Below are 15,257 nucleotides of genomic sequence, written 5' to 3'. Positions count from 1 at the left end.
ACAAAGAAGACCCGACTGCAACAGGGGAGGTTTCTGCTTTTGGACAGATATTGACAGTTGGGAACTGCCCCCCAGTTTTCCTGGCACCCAGGAACTTCAGCAAACGATGCTTCTTTCGGCGGAAAAACACAGCTCCAAGCTGTGGTTATTCACAGCGCGGCAGGACAGCGGGGTTGGCAGCTGTGTACAGAGGGATGGATGCACTTGTGGCCAAGGTGCTACTGGTACGGGCATCAAGCCACCTCTTTGTGCCTCAGTTTCCCTCCGGAGATCAGGAGCAGCCATCAGGCACTTCTGTCGTCTTCTGCTGGCAGTGGGCAGGGTCCTTTTTTTGTCCAAGATTTGGATAAATGGAGAATCCAAAGAGAGAGCTGACAAATGTGTTTTCACACCCAAAACACGCACGAGCCACACGCACCAAAGCTTTTTTTCGCTCTCTCGGACACCAGAGGACCTGATCGGATGAAGCCTGGCCAGCAGGACGAGACCTCAGCCCGCTGCCAACATGCAAACCCAGGACCCAAACCACATGGACTGCTGTGAGCGGGAAGCCTGGTGCCAGGCAGTCTCAAAGCCCCCAAAAGCAGACCGAACCCACATCCCTCTACGCCGTGCCCGCAAACCCAGACCTCACTGGGGACAGCTGTGCCCAGCAAAATGCCAACAAACACAGATGACCTGGCACGGGGCAACCAACCTTCACAGCTGGAGGTGGCCTGAGGCATTCTTCTCCTCTTCCCAGGAGCAAGGGGAGATGTGGGAGCAGCCATGAGGCTGGATCGAGCCTGGAGCTCCTCTGCCGTGATGCAGAGCAGATCTTCCAGCCACGCAGAGGAGGACTCTGAGGAGGGAGAGCACAGTCCTCCATGCTGGGTCAGCAGAGCTGGTCATCAGAGGGCTGCCAAAGCACACGGACACCCAGGCATGCACAAAGCCTGCTCCAGATGGCATCTGTCAGAAGGAGCCAGGAGCTGTCTGGGTCAGAGTGTTCCCCATGCACAATTTGGCTCTCCCTCTTCCACAGACATCTCCAAACACACTCATCCTGGTTCTGGTTCCAACACAGAAGGGATGTAATCCATAAAATTGCCTTTTCAGGACACAGTCAACACTCCCACTCCTTCACTCAGCTTCCCCTCTGCTTTCCCAAAGCCCACACCAGGCACTTCAGCTACAGCTGCTTTCATACTTGCGTGAGCCAAAATGCTCCTGTCCACACTGCCTGGTTCTCCATAATGGCTGCTCTCTGCCTCCACCAGTTGCCCTACAGAGAGATCCGAAGCAAGAGAAAACTCGAGCGGCCAGTACGGCCAAATGATGAAGAACAAGCTATGAAAAGAAGGTCAGTGGTCAAAGTAAGCTTCAACTTCTTCAAGTGCTCCCTTGTTATTTCTTCTTAGCACCTCCTCCCAGTCCCGTGACCACCTCCCCCTCATGCCACCAAGACCACCGAGGGTCTCAGCTGGTCTGGACAACCCCCATGCCCACCATACCGCGCAGCTCAGCACAGGTCCCAGCAGCGCACGCTGTCCTGGGTGGAGGCCAGCAAGGATGCAGCGCCCACAGCAGCAGCGCAGGGCCATCACGTTTCCCTCCTCCCTCCTCAGGGGACTTTCACCATTACCATCAAACAGAAGGAAGCAAAACGGACGCTATGAGCTGCAGCATGGATTAGATCTCTCCAGGTTTTCCTGGGATGGAGATACAGTCCGGCGCTGATGACCTGAACAGGTCCTTTTGGCCAGGGAACAGACTGTGGCCAGCCCAGGAGAGGCTGGGACTCCAGGCTCAACTCTGGGGCCTCGTCCACCTCCACCGAGTCCCACAGCTCCTTCAGCTGCCACTTCCAAACTGATGAGCACCTCAGCGGTTAAATCCGTCTGCAGATTTAAAAGTCAAACCCTGCCACAGGAAATTAAAAGATAATGCAAGGAATTATTTAAAAAATTAATCTTTATTACTCTCCACTCCCAAGCTGCTAATAAAAAAAACGTGTTCCTCATGCAGTCTCCATAAAAACAGGTTATAAAGCAGAGGAAGAGAGGAAAGCAGATGCTTTAAAAAAACCATCTTTCATCCCTCCGCCCTGCCTGCCTGTCGTAGTCGCTCACCTGAGCTCGCACGTCAGCTCCCAGCAGATTCCACCCCAGCCAGCCCCGTTTGCCCTGCTAGCTAATTATTCCCCATTTCAGTCTCGTCCCTCTTGTCCTCCCTGTTTTACATCTCCAGGAGATCAGCAACCTTGGCCCGGAGAGCAGCCTAGAAGGTGGTTTAATGGCACCCCTTCCTTGCTCCAGGTATCTCCGAGCACTGTATAAACCAGGATGAATTATAGCTCATTACAGACAGGGCAGGCGTTTGGGAAGTAAACAAAGCAGCTGTTATGGAAGCCGGCGATAGCTCCACATCACCGGAGCAGGGTTGACACACGCAGGAAACCATGCCTGACAGAGAGGTCAAGGATCCTTGGCAGCTCCGAGAAGCCAGCAGAAGACGCCGAGAGGCAGCGATTGCACAGGTTTATTCAGCAGATGCTTCTGTCTAGGGCTGCACTCAAGCAAGAAGCACAGTCCTTGGTTCTAGCTGGTGCTTGAGCCCATGGAGCCAGAAATGGGACTGTAAACCACTTCTACGACATGACCGCTACCATCAGTTAGCCAGGCTTTGGTAGGTCCAAGAGCCACCACAATTGAGCAAGAGCACCCAATCTAGCATGAGAGAGATGGAGAAGTAAGAGCTATTGAACCCACAGCTGCGTCCACACTGCAGTGGAAGAAACACTGTAAGGAGCAACGGGCACAAACTGAAGCAGAGAAAGTTCCAGCTGAACACGAGGAAGAACTTCTTCACTCTGAGGGTGACGGAGCACTGGAACAGGCTGCCCAGGGAGGTTGTGGAGTCTCCTTCTCTGGAGATATTCAAGACCCGCCTGGACAAGGTCCTGTGCAGCCTGCTCTGGGTGACCCTGCTTCGGCAGGGGGTTGGGCTGGGTGACCCACAGAGGTCCCTTCCAACCCCGAACATTCTGTGACTCTGTGAAACAGCCACAAGCACAGCTCTGTGTCCTACCAGCCTTCTTGGCAGCTTAGGAGTGCAGCTGGGCCTGCTCAGGAGGACACCCACCACCAGTGGCTCCTGCCAAAGAGGTGCCCCTGGGTCTGGTGGAAACATAGACAAGCCTGGAAGAGCAGAAAACTTCACAAAAGGAGAATCCAAGAGACCAAGAGCTGCTGCATCGCACCACCAGCCCAGCGTGAAAGATGGCTCCCTTAGATGCTCCATGCCCAAAGCTCGGGTTCGGGCAAAGGAACCAGCAATCCCCAGAACATGCCCTGATAGCCATGACTGCAGAAGAAGTCTCAAGAGAGCTTTAAAGTCCAACATCCTCACCCCCAGATAAGCACTATAGGCACCAAAACCACCCCCATCCCTCCTCCAGGCAACAGGGAAGGGCCGTTATCCCAGGACAAGTGGCTCCACACCTTCTCCTGATTGGGAATAAAAGGAGTACCTGGCCTTTTCTGACTCCAGGAAGGGGAGACACAGTCTTTAAATAAAGCATCAACGAGGAACAGCTGCTGGGGGTGGAGGAGTGAGAAAGACAGAAGAAACACAAGCAGGCTCAAACGTGACGAAGAAGAAACCCCCCAGGAGAGAACATGCCTGCGGGTGCTGCTGGCCGGGACACCTGCGGTCCCCAACCGGAGGCAGAAGCGGAGGGGGGAATGCCGCAGTACGGCGAGACAGGAGGTGGCTTTCCAAGGGGAGGCTGACTATGATTGATGGTGCCGTGCTGTGTTCTCACTGATGTAGAAAATTAGAGAGCGATCGCTTCAGATACCGGCCCATCCGAGACACTTGTTGTGTCCATCTCCTCTACACAGGCGGCTCTCCTGGGAGCCCTCCCTCCGGCTCGTAGGCTCATTATTCAGAGTGCTGAACTGGGAAAAGCAACACTATTTTATTTCATTTTTTTTCCCCCTCAACTACTTGATTGTATTATTCTTGAAAACGCGTAAGGCACTGATTTCCTCGCTCAGCTACTTGAGGGGAAGTTTGTTTGATTCTCCTCAGCTAGGAAAAAGTAGCCCTTCACTTTTTTATTTCTCTCCTCGCCCAAGGCGGGTAAGAGCCTCTAGAAAAGGTAGAAGCCATTTTTTCAGATTGAAATAGCTCCCTAAACACAATGAGTCATGATCTGCCCCAGCACGGATCTGATAGCTGGAACCACAGCCAGCAATGCTGCTCTGCTAAGGCAGCCTTGTGCTAATGTCCTCCTGGCAGGATGGTCCCCTCCTGGCCTCTCGTCCCCTTGCCATTTAACTAGTTGCTGGGTTTCCTTGCCTTTATAATGGCTGCTTTCATCCCTCCTTTGCCTCTCTGCTAGATGCCAAAAGAGTTTTTAAATGGCCTTTAAGTGGTTTTAAAAAACCCGTGTATGCTTCCATACAAAATGATGGAGCCAATGGTCTAGATCAGCAGAGGCTTGTGGGTTTTAGGAGACGTGTCACACCACAGACCAGGAGACTACTGGGCCCTTGCCTTCAAACAAAGCTGTCCTTCAGTAGCAGGCAACCAGTTTCTTCCCAGCAATGCATGGCATCCAAGCTCACATCTCTTTAGTCCCAAGGTTTCCAAGCAGGCCTAGAAATGGTAGAGGAACCTCTCTGACTGCTGCCAATGCAATCCCAAACAGGCCCTACACTCCCACCACAACCAGTCATCTCTATTCAAACTCCTCAAGAGCTCCCAGGCAACTACACCAGCCTGGGGAGCAGCACAGGCTCTTCCACTTGGTAAAGCATGGGTAGAGGAGATGGACCAAGAGTTTGGGCATAGGAACTCACGCCTCTGGAAAGCACAGGGAAATGGTTCCGTTTCCTTCATGTCTCCAAATTCAGCCACTGGTTTCTCCTGCCAGCTCTCCAGCTTGCGGTATCTGAGCTTCTTCCCACAGCAAAAAGGCAAGTTTCTTTTTTTTTGCTCTTGGGTATCTCAAGAATGGCTTCAAAATTTCCCTGCTTTGAAGCGCATCGCCCAACAGGGATGTCCAGGCTCCTGAACTGGGGAGCTCTTCACAAAAAGACAGTAGATGATAAACCCAACCCTGTTTGGCTCCCATGTTAAAAGGACAACCGTGCCACCAGCTGCAGCTCTGCCAGGACTCTGAGCATCCCCTGGGTCACAACACACTGAGAGCTGGCAACAAGCAGCAAACGCCAAATTCAAGCCAAAGCCTGAAGCACTTGAGAAATCCCTACAGGAAGACAATCTGGAACAAAGCATCCCTCTCCCTCTCTCCCACACCCACTGGAGACTGACCCCAGCGCCTGCTCCCAGTCTTCCCAGTGGCGGTTAATCATCTGCCCTCTGGAAGGACCTTCTCGAAGTGCAGAACAACCCCCTTCTCCACCTGCTAATGGCTTCCCTCCACCCTGGCTGAGCCTCCCCCAGCCTGAGCTAACAGGAGGAAATTAGCATTAAAATGATGGCTTGCTATTAGCAGTGCCTCGGCTCCCTATCACGCTCCAGGAACGGCAAATGACAGGCTGTGATTTCCCTGCCGCGATGCAGGGGAGAGGGAGCAACGGCAGCCAGAAGCGCTGAAGTTACCCAAGGAAAGTTTGAAGGCTCATCTCTCCCACCCCGGCAGCCCGTTCCCTTCGCCGTCCCCGTCGTGCTCATCCACCGCGCAAGCAATCCTACAAACAGATGGCACCTGGGCAGGAAAGCAGACAAATTGGCTCCCACCTGCAGTAGCACTAAGAGCTTTCAAAGCAGATGAGCGCTCGGCTCGCCAAGAGCCCCGCACTGTGGAGACGCTGGAGGAATCCGCCATCGCTTGCCTTCCTCCCTCTTCGCCGCTGCATCCTTGCCCGGTCGCAAGCACGCAGCCAGCTCCTCCCGGGAGCTGGTGGCAGGAGGGGACGGTCGCTGTTCCCTGAATCAGGCGCCTGAAAGAGGTAATTCAGGCCAAGCATCAATGGAGTGATGATTTTTTCACGTCAGCGCAACGCTTTGGTTTGGAGGGCTCGCAGCTAGCCTGAAGCAAGAGGGTTTTCTGGGGCCCCCGCTGAGCACCCATCTGCTTGTCAAAAAAGCGGCTCAGCTCAAGCTGCCTGCTCCCTCCTCCTGCCAAAGTTGGGGTTCGCCCTCCCAGAAACTTCCCCTCCTTGACCAGATAGCTGTGGCAAGAGCATGGAGAGACTCATTTCAATTTCTGCCTGCCTGCTCCTCTGAGTCCACCTGGCTGAGAGCTTCGTAGCACATTGAGGCCGGGGAAGCAGCTCGGGTACCAGGCTGTGGGAAACCAAGAGGCAGGGGGAGGTGAACAAATCCACGGGTGTCAAGACAGGCTGTCGTCTCCCTTTGGGTATCATCTGAGTGAGCCTGCAGAGTTACGGTACCTAAGCATCTCGTAGCTGGTGCGTTCCTCCTCGAGAGCCCCATAGCTCTGGTCACCTACAGCAAGGAAAGGGGATGCAGCGAGGTCGAGACGTGGAGGAGCGCTTGGGTGCTTTCAGCAGATCTTATGTGGAGTCACACGCAGCACTGCTGAAAACCTCTATTCAAAACTCCATTTTAAGCCACTCGGGTAAAGTCAGACGATCTCCTCCACCTCATCCTCACCTCTCGCAAAAAAGTACCTGGACCAGCAAGCGAAGGCAAGTGTCCTCGAGCCCCAGCCCGGCAACTGGCTCATAACGGGCCTGGGAGGTGAGATGCAAAAGGGAGAAGGAAAAGGACGGCAGGAAACAGCAGGGTAAACCAGTTACCCTTTCCCAGCATTCCCATCAGCAGCTGAGATGTGGGAGCGAGGAGAGGACTTGTCTGATGATGGATGGCAGAGAACTGAACCCTTGGCAAGGCAGAACGGGAGCAGAAGGAAGCGCTGCTCCCAAAGGCGATTCTCGCACCTCCTTGGGATAAGAAAAACAACCATCGGAGGCAGCAGCAGCAAAGGAAGGGAACACGCTCGTCTTCCCTGCGCGTTTGGTATTCATCTGCGGCCTGTCAGAGGGGGCCACGATCCAGCCGCACATTTATATATTCACTGAGCCGCACACCCGGCTCGGTAGACTCCTGACAGATGCAGATGGCAAAGCCATTTTTCATAAGGTGAGGGAAAAAGGGAAAAAGAGGAAAAAAAAAAAAAAAGACAAAAACCAAACACAGGCTCAGGCATCAGCTGGAAAAGATGCAAGACAGGATCAAGGCTAACAGAGAATCAGAATCAGATTAAACTCTTGGATCTCCGAGTGCACAAAGAGGCCTGTCCCCTGCCTCTCTTCTAGCGTGGCCTGGCAGCAGCAGCTACCTTCGTTCTCTCCTCCGTAACCAGCTGGAAAACGAAGGCTGGACCCAGAACAGCGCTAAGGCTTTGCTGAACTGGCCCTCGAGGACAGAAGGCTGGCAGAGGGGCTGTGTGGGCACAGACACTCTTCTACGAGATGAGCTCTCTTTTAGAGGAGTCGAGAGACAGCCTGCGGAGAACATTAACCAGTAAAACATGTTTCTCTGACCCCCAGACCCTGACTTAGTTCAGGCTTGGCCCCTGAAGAACACGGGTTGTCCCTGGGGCTCTGAAGGAGCATCCCTGGTAGATCTGCTGGTACGAGGGTGCCAGCATGGCAAAGGACCACTCTGTGCAGTGCTCCCCACGACGGCAAACGCAGCGGCTCCCAACGGTCCCAGTTTGTCTCAGACAGCAACAAGGGTTCGCCCTCCGCCCCAGGTCACCACGCAGCAAAGAGGCCTCAGTGACACAGCTGCTTGCCGATGCCGCAAGGAAAAGCGATGCTCAGCACAGCATACGTCGTCCCTTGGGCAGGGGAGGGAGCGGTTCTTCATGTGAGCCAAGGGGAAGGGAAAAGAAGTAGTGCCCTCACAGGGGGAAAGATTTCACATCCGCCAGTGACATTCTGCTATTGTCACCGCCAGCCATAACATCACCCTCCTGATGTGAAATCTAAGTTGACAGCGATGCAGGAAAGGAGCCGCCAACTCTGCCCAGCCCTCTTTGTAACCCAATATCTCCCCTGGCTTCCAGCCTGTGCACAAAGCAGAGCGAGTACCCCATCATCAGGTTACTAAGCAAGTAGATCTTCCTTTTCCAGAGCTGTGGAGTAATGTTTCCTTCCTTATCCATCCTTCTGGGAAACTCTGGGGAGTATTTCATTTTGATCTCTGTTGTATCTTCTTCATTGCTGAAATGAGAAACACATGCAGAAGTCAGCACCTCCCTTGGAAAACACCACATGCTTCTGCAAGCTGAAGTCTCCAAAGCCTGAAGAGTTTCTGATGCAAAAGTCCGGGTGCTTCCAGACTCACTGGAGGTGCCTGGAGCACCATCGAGCCCTGCTGCCCGTGGCATTTCCAGCTGACGTTCGCTCCCCTTGCCCTGGGAACAGGGGAGTGCAGGGCTGGGCAGCAAGGCTTGGTGAAGGTTACGGCCGGAACCTGGTAGAAATGTCATCCAGTAACATACGCTTCAAGAAAGATTCATTCCCAAGCAGCCTGGCTCCCTAATAAAAGTGTCAGAGCAGCTGACTTGCCTCCCCCCAATCTCATTGCCTCCAGATTTGTCCTGTCTCGGGTCTCTCTCCCTCCGTAAGCCAGCACGTGCCTTTCCTTTCAATGGGCTGGCACTGAAACTCAGCCAGCTGAGACTAGGAGGCAAACAAGCCAGGTGAAGGGTTCAGGTGAAAAAAAAACTCAGGAGCCAGGTTTTCCTCATATTGGCTGCTCTCAGTTCTGAAAGGGAGGAGGGTGAAGTGACAGAGGCACCTTAAGGTGAGAACGCTCCAAAACCCCAAGCCACCTGACCTCATGTCCCACACCGCTGCCATAGCTGCCGGGCTGTGTCGCCTCCCTCTCGGGAAGCTCAGATCAGATGCCTGCTGAAATCCACCCCAGAAGACACGGACATCTCCAAGCCTGTCACCCTCCCGGGCAGGGAGCCTCTTCGCAGAGGGCTGTGCACGTGGTGGGTGCCCAGAGAGCCAGGAGAGGAGACAAGGCTCCCCGCGAGTCGGAGTCTTGGGGGGTGCTGAGCACCGGCTTACCGTCACCGCAGAGATGTGATGGTAATGGCAGGGTCGCAGGCAGTCCCAAGGAGAGGATGGTCTTTAGGGAGTTAAAAAAAAAAAAAAAAAAACCCAAACAAAAAACAGAGAGAGATGTTAATGGTCCTTTGCAAAAAGCTAAAAATATCCAGAATAGCCAGAGTTTGTTGGTTTTTTTCTTTTATTTTTTTTCCTCCCATAAAGGAATGTGCCACACAAATTAAAACAATTTCCCTCCAACCTGCAAGACAGGCCCAGGCAAGGCGTCCTTCAGCTGTGAGTGAAAGAGATGGAGCCTGCCTTTGTCAGCAGCACGCCAGCCCCGGGGAGACGAGGTGGGGGATGGCTGGCTGCCGGGACCCTGCTGGCTCATTCCCAGTAACAGGGACAGACAGGTCTGAGCCAGGCTCCCAGCTGGGGTCCAGCATGCGTTTCTCCAATGCAACGGAGACATCAACAGCAGAAGTGAGCCCTGGGCATCTCGACTGCCCTGGGGGGATGCAGACCAAGAGCAGATGCCTGCCATAGTGGGCTGTGGAACAGCTTTCCACAGAGCAGAGAAAGCCTCCACTACCCTAAAGGCAGTCCTGCTGCATTTGCAAAACACGTGGCAAGAGGCAGAGCCCATGATACCTCCTGGACCCAGGGACCTTACCACCCAAGGACATCTTTTTCTGGCCCATGCTAGGGTAACCCATTCAGCTACATGGCTTGCAACCTAGCACCCATTTCCTCCGTTCAGCTGACGGCATGGAGAGAGCCAGTTTGCTTCCAGCAGTGCCTGCACATTGCTAGGCAGGAGAAAAGCCAAAGCCACCCCCTCCAGGCTATAAAAGCACTGTGTCACAGCTGCTTCTCACATCTGGATGCAGACAGCACTGTAAGTGTCACAGCTGGCACCAGTTCCTCGGTTAGCATTCCCCCCGTCCTGTTAACGCCAGGCAGGGGACAGGTCCAGCAGTCGAGGTGAAGGGACACTTCATCTCCGTCAGGTTCTCCTCCGGTAATGAAAATGTTTCTCCAGCGTGTCCTCGGGAAGGTTTCCTTCAGCTCCAGCCCCCGCGTGATTGAAGGCTAATCTCTGCTACTCTGGGCTGAATGGCAGCCCACGAGGAAGGTGATGAATTATGCTTCCCTTCAACTCGACATTTGACAGTGCTGGGAAAAGGAGAAAAAGTGCCAGATGTTTCCAGATGGTAAGTGAAACCCTCCTGTGATGCAGAGAGAGGTCAGGGCAGGAACAGGGGCCTCACGGACTGGGACCAGAGCGCACCCCTATAAATTCAACCCCACTTCAAAGAGCCATTTCACACGCCAGCGTGCCTCCCTCCCAGGGGCAGTCCAGCCGATCGCACGTGGGCACAGGAGGCAACGTGTCCTGCGGCCAACCCAGGGGAGATGACTGGCCACCGGCCAGCTCCCCATCATCAGTCTGGTCCGTGCAGGGGCCTGGGAGAAAGGCCAAGGTCTGGAGTGCAGAATATTTGGGGCTGGGGAGGAGAGCATGTGGCAGAGGCTCGGCACTCACAGGCCGTGGCCTTGGCTCCTCTGGCTGGCTTCGAACTAGTCTCTGAAGCCTCAAGATGTGAAGTTTTCCAATCTGCAGTGTTAGCTTCCTTTTAAAATGCTTGGAGACCTACTGATACAGAATGAAGAGAAAAAATCAGGATGACAACCCTCTTGCTGGTGTGCTGCTTGCACTCAAGGAGACGCCTGGCTCCATGACGCACCAGTCCTTCTCTGCTCCAGAGCCACAGCTCTGCAAATATCCTTCAGTCCATCCCCACCAACTGGGGAGCAACTGTTGCTCTCCTGCTGCTCCTGCCCTCGCTGGAACAACCCAACTACCCATCATGGTGCTCTCTGCACCCTCCTCCCGCAAAGCGTTGCAGCTTTTCTCCTGTTTTTTTGCTCCTACAAAACCACCAGCGTTGTTGAGGACACCCAAACACAGCACAACCTCTCCTGTTTGCCTTCCCTTCTCCTCCTCCCCGTCTCCTTATCCCCCCTAGCCCCGGCACTGGATGTGGGGTGCATACCATGGACCACACTAAATGCATCCTCCAACGGCTAAACCTGGAGGAAGAAAAAGAGAAATTAAGAAAACAGACAAGAGGAAAAAGAAAAAAAAAAATTCCAATTACTAGCAATCAGCTCTACTTAATGCTCACCCCCTGTGCACCGTGGCCAGACACTGGTAGGTGAGCAGGGGTGGTGGCACACCACGTACCTGCACGCACAGTGCACCCACACAAGGTGCTCGCTGAAGGTCTTCCAACCTATTTGGTCACTCATTTGGGGGCCTTCTGTAGTCCAGTCAAATCAGGGACAGTGCTTCCTTCTGCTCCCCTGAGCTGTGGGCCAAGCCTTGGAGCAGTGGCAAAGGTACTTGCTCGGAGCTGAAGCCCAGCACGGGAAATTGCCCGCGCGATGTCCATCCTCATTCCCAGGCCCACCTGCCTGGGTTATCTGGCTGGTTTTTCTTCCCAGGAGGGATGCCAGCCACAGACAGCACCACGGGCTGCCCGTTGATGCAGTCGGCGCAGCTCTTGCTGACAGAGATGCTTTCCCCTCCGCAGCAGGACATGCTTTGCTCCCAGCCAGGGGGAAGGCAGAGGCACCCAGCACGCTGCCGCAGCGGAGGAGGCACTCAGCCAGCCGCTAATGCTTCCTACTCTCTTGGAGCAAAGGGATGAATTAGCTTTTATTAGCTCTTACAAAGAGCACATCACTCCTGCCCTCTCCTCCTCGCACAAGGCTCACGCACAGACTCAGCTGTGCCGCAAGTGAAGCAGAACCAACTTATCTCCGCGCCCGTGGCCCCACACTCCTGTTGGGTCTTGTATAAATCTTATAAATCTTACAGAAGCCAGGAGTTAGGATATAGCAATCCTCCCAAGGGTGCCGCAGGGCCCTTGCTGCCCAGAATTACTTTAAAAACGATGGATGCTTGGTTTTTATGTCCGGATCTCTCTGGTGGCATCACACGTGGCCCGAAGGAGGGCACGGTCTCCACACCAGCAAAGCCAGACCCACTGCACAGTCCCGACCGCCGACACCCAAACTTGGGGCTGTTATCTTGGGGGGGCGGACGGTCTGCAGGTCCCCGCCGAGCGCTCCTGATGGATTCCCGACCCCCAGCACCCAGCCATCAGCACAGCTGAGGGATGGTGCTGCTCCAGAGAAGTCTCTCTCCAGTCGCTCTGGGCCTTGTTAGCAGGGTGATAAAGTGGATGAATGGCCTCAGAGAAATGCTCCGTCTCCTGCCGCAGCATTCATTATCCTTTAGCCCGGCAATTCTTCACACCATCCAGGAGCTCCGGGCTTGCTCATTTGTCGTCCTCAGGGGCCGTTTTCCACAAGAGGCCACGCTCTGCACTGGTGCTCGTCGCCCCAGGCAGCCGGAACGTGCCTGAAGAGCCCGCAGCATGGCAGCCGGCGCAGGGCGGCTGGCGGCAGAGCAGTTCTTCTTCTGGGTAGTCTCTGAGCTCATCGCCTTCTTCCCACACAACCAGCTTGCCTTCCCAGACTTGCAGTTTGGTGATCTGAGCCACAGCTGCCCCCCCCCAGATCTGCAGGAAACAGAGCTGGGCACATTTTCAGCCTAATTTCCCGAGAAGTGCAAAGCATATGCAATCCTGCTGCATCAGTCTGTCCTCTGCCCACTCCCCGGCAACTTCTGACACTGCAAACAGATTTCAACCTGATCTGACAGAGAGACAGAGGTCTTGGAGACAGCCAGAGTCCATAAATTTCATGGAAACAGACTGTCAAACAGAGGAGAGACATTATTAGCACCTTCCGAACTCTAGTGTATCATCCCTTATTAGACATCAGACAATCTGCGTGGGAGAAAGAGAGATGCTATAAATATCCCAGTAAGGGGAGATGCTCCATTCAGCACAAGCCGCTTACTAGACACCAGAGAATCCAAACTCAAGCTATATATCCACAGGAGATGAGGCTTCATGGATCCCACTGCACACAGTACTAATGGGAGAAGATTTCAAGCCTGCTTGGCTGATAGGAGAGCCAGCCAGCTAAAATGTCCTTTCAGCCCTTGGAAACCCTCTGGAAAAGGGCTGTGTGCTCTTCCCTTGCTGTTCTTCCAGTGACCAAGCCGAGGTCCCGCTGCACTTCCAGCTCGAATTGCCATCCCAGTTGTACGGATGAGTTCAGACGCTCCCTGAAATGGAAGGGTCGTGCCCGGCTCCAAGGGGGAGCACCGATGGGCAGAGCAGCTCCCTCACCCCCGCAACCCTCCCATTGCCCCTCCACTGCACAGACGGAGATTTCACCTTCCACAAGATGTTTCATCCGCAGGCTGCTGCCAGCAAACGCTGAGAAGGCAGCCCAGAGCCCGAGCAGCCGCCCGGGGAGCTCACAGCAGTATCACTTACTCGTCGAGCTACCCATTAGCAGGCTTACTGATTAGTGGCACTTGTTATTGTGAGCGAGAAGGAGCTTGTCCCTCCACGCGCAGGTCCTTGCTGCAGAGCAGACCCACTCACCAAGGCAATGCCAGCACAGAGCGGGCAGGCAGCAGCGTGGGCGCAAAGCTCAGCCTTCCTCTTTCTCCTAAAGGCTGGAGGGGACACAGCGGCCTCTTTGTTCTCCTTTAAAGTCAACTAAACACTTCGCGCGTCACACAGCCTTTGGAGACAAACACCAAGAAGCCATTTACTAGAGCTGCTGGCTGGCCTTCCTTGCTCACCTCCTTTCTGTGACCCAATTAGTAGACCCTCGTTACGCCGTTCCAGGGTGGAACCTGGAGTTGCTCTTGCCGGGAACTCCTGTCACTCATCACTGCTCTCCGGTACGGGAACAATTAGCAGCTAGCGTACGGTACGTGGCAAGGCAGCGAAGGTGACCGCAGCTTGCTACGGCTAAGCCCGGCATCTCAGTGCTGCCCGACCCCTCTGCAAGGAAGCCAAAGACCAATTATAATTTGGAGACAGGACGGGGTAATCCCTCTGCTCATTTAGCATCCTCACTGACCCAGTCGTTAGTTGTTCATGGTGTCACTTCCAGCTTCAGGCATCCCTGGAAGTAATTCAGAAGTGGGAAACGGCCTTTTTACCTTCAGCCCGTGTGTGGCCATGGCCCAGGTGGTCAGATGGGTTTTGAGACTTCTCTGATTCACCCGGTAAAGGTCAAGTCCCAGGAGGAGCTGTCAGCTCGGTGGATCACGTATCACATGTACCTGTGGGGCTTCAGCTCCACAAAAAGAGAATTTAAACATGTGCTACAGCACATCCTTTATTCCAAAAAATGATTTACACTTCAGGGGTGCTTGACTCCCTGTTCTGCCCAACAAAAGGAGGGGTGGGGATTGAATCCAGGCTTGCGTTCATTAAAAAAAATAAGAAAAAAAAAGAAAATCCAGAAATCCAGTCACTCTAACCTAATTGTTCTGATCCAACCTTTCACAGCGCTGCACTGAGCTAAAGGGCCGCACCTGAAAGTATGCCAAGAGCGGCATGAAATGTTAATGTTGCAATTAAAACAATATGAATATTGCAGCACCGCTCTGCTGCTCCCCATCCACTGAACAATTCTCATTCAATGGAAGTCAAGTTACATTTGAGGAAATAATGAGGTCTGCTAATTAAGTCTGGCCTAGGAAGACAGCAGTCTTAAAAAGGAGTAAAAAATTTTCAGATCTCTCCAAAATGTGTACATTTGCTGCTTGTTACCTGCAGAGGGAAATCATTAATGCTGTGCAATACCAGGATCACAGGTCAGTGCCATTGTCTTATTGCACACATCTAGAGGAAATTATCTTTTTAATGATAAAACGCATAAGTCATGACCCGCTCTGTCCCTAGGAGCCGAGCGGGAAATGCAGGGCTGACACTTTCCATGAATGCAGAAATCAGGCACCCAACGGCGAATGCCAGATCCAGGCGGCGGCTCCGGCAGGCTGAAGGCAGCAGAATGCACCCCACCAGCACAAGATGGATCCCAGCTTGCACACGGGGAAGGGACACGACCTCCCCAGCCACCAAGCCGACTTCGTGATGGTGACACCAGCTTGAGCTGGTGGAAGCCACAGGGAAATAGACCACTGGGTCGCTTCTGGGGAGGGAGAGACTGGTCAGGGTCACCACATGTTTCCATTGCAACAAGAGGCAACAGAGGAACGTCCCCTTCCCGCCCCTTGCATCCATCAGCCACTGTCCCAAGACACAA

General features: G+C 53.9%; 1 protein-coding gene across 11 annotated transcripts in view; it reads right to left on the bottom strand.

The window, feature by feature from the left end:
* Positions 1–15,257, bottom strand: part of SEC16B (SEC16 homolog B, endoplasmic reticulum export factor) — a 149,117-nt gene that overhangs the window by 21,522 nt on the left and 112,338 nt on the right. Inside the window, exon 33 of one of the 11 annotated variants that reach the window (XM_075422588.1) lies at positions 1,972–8,207. The exons of 8 other annotated variants lie outside the window; for them this stretch is intronic. The gene's annotated coding sequence lies outside the window, so the exon portion shown is untranslated. Of the gene's footprint in view, positions 1–1,971; positions 8,208–9,091; positions 9,127–9,150; positions 10,224–15,257 lie in introns of those variants that run through there. 2 more of the 11 variants (XM_075422591.1, XM_075422592.1) reach the window with 2 other exon arrangements.

The sequence above is a fragment of the Opisthocomus hoazin genome, chromosome 6 (assembly GCF_030867145.1).
Source record: "Opisthocomus hoazin isolate bOpiHoa1 chromosome 6, bOpiHoa1.hap1, whole genome shotgun sequence".
Classification (NCBI taxonomy): domain Eukaryota; kingdom Metazoa; phylum Chordata; class Aves; order Opisthocomiformes; family Opisthocomidae; genus Opisthocomus; species Opisthocomus hoazin.
Note: the sequence above shows the minus strand (reverse complement) of the source record. Positions and strands in the feature narration are given on the sequence as shown.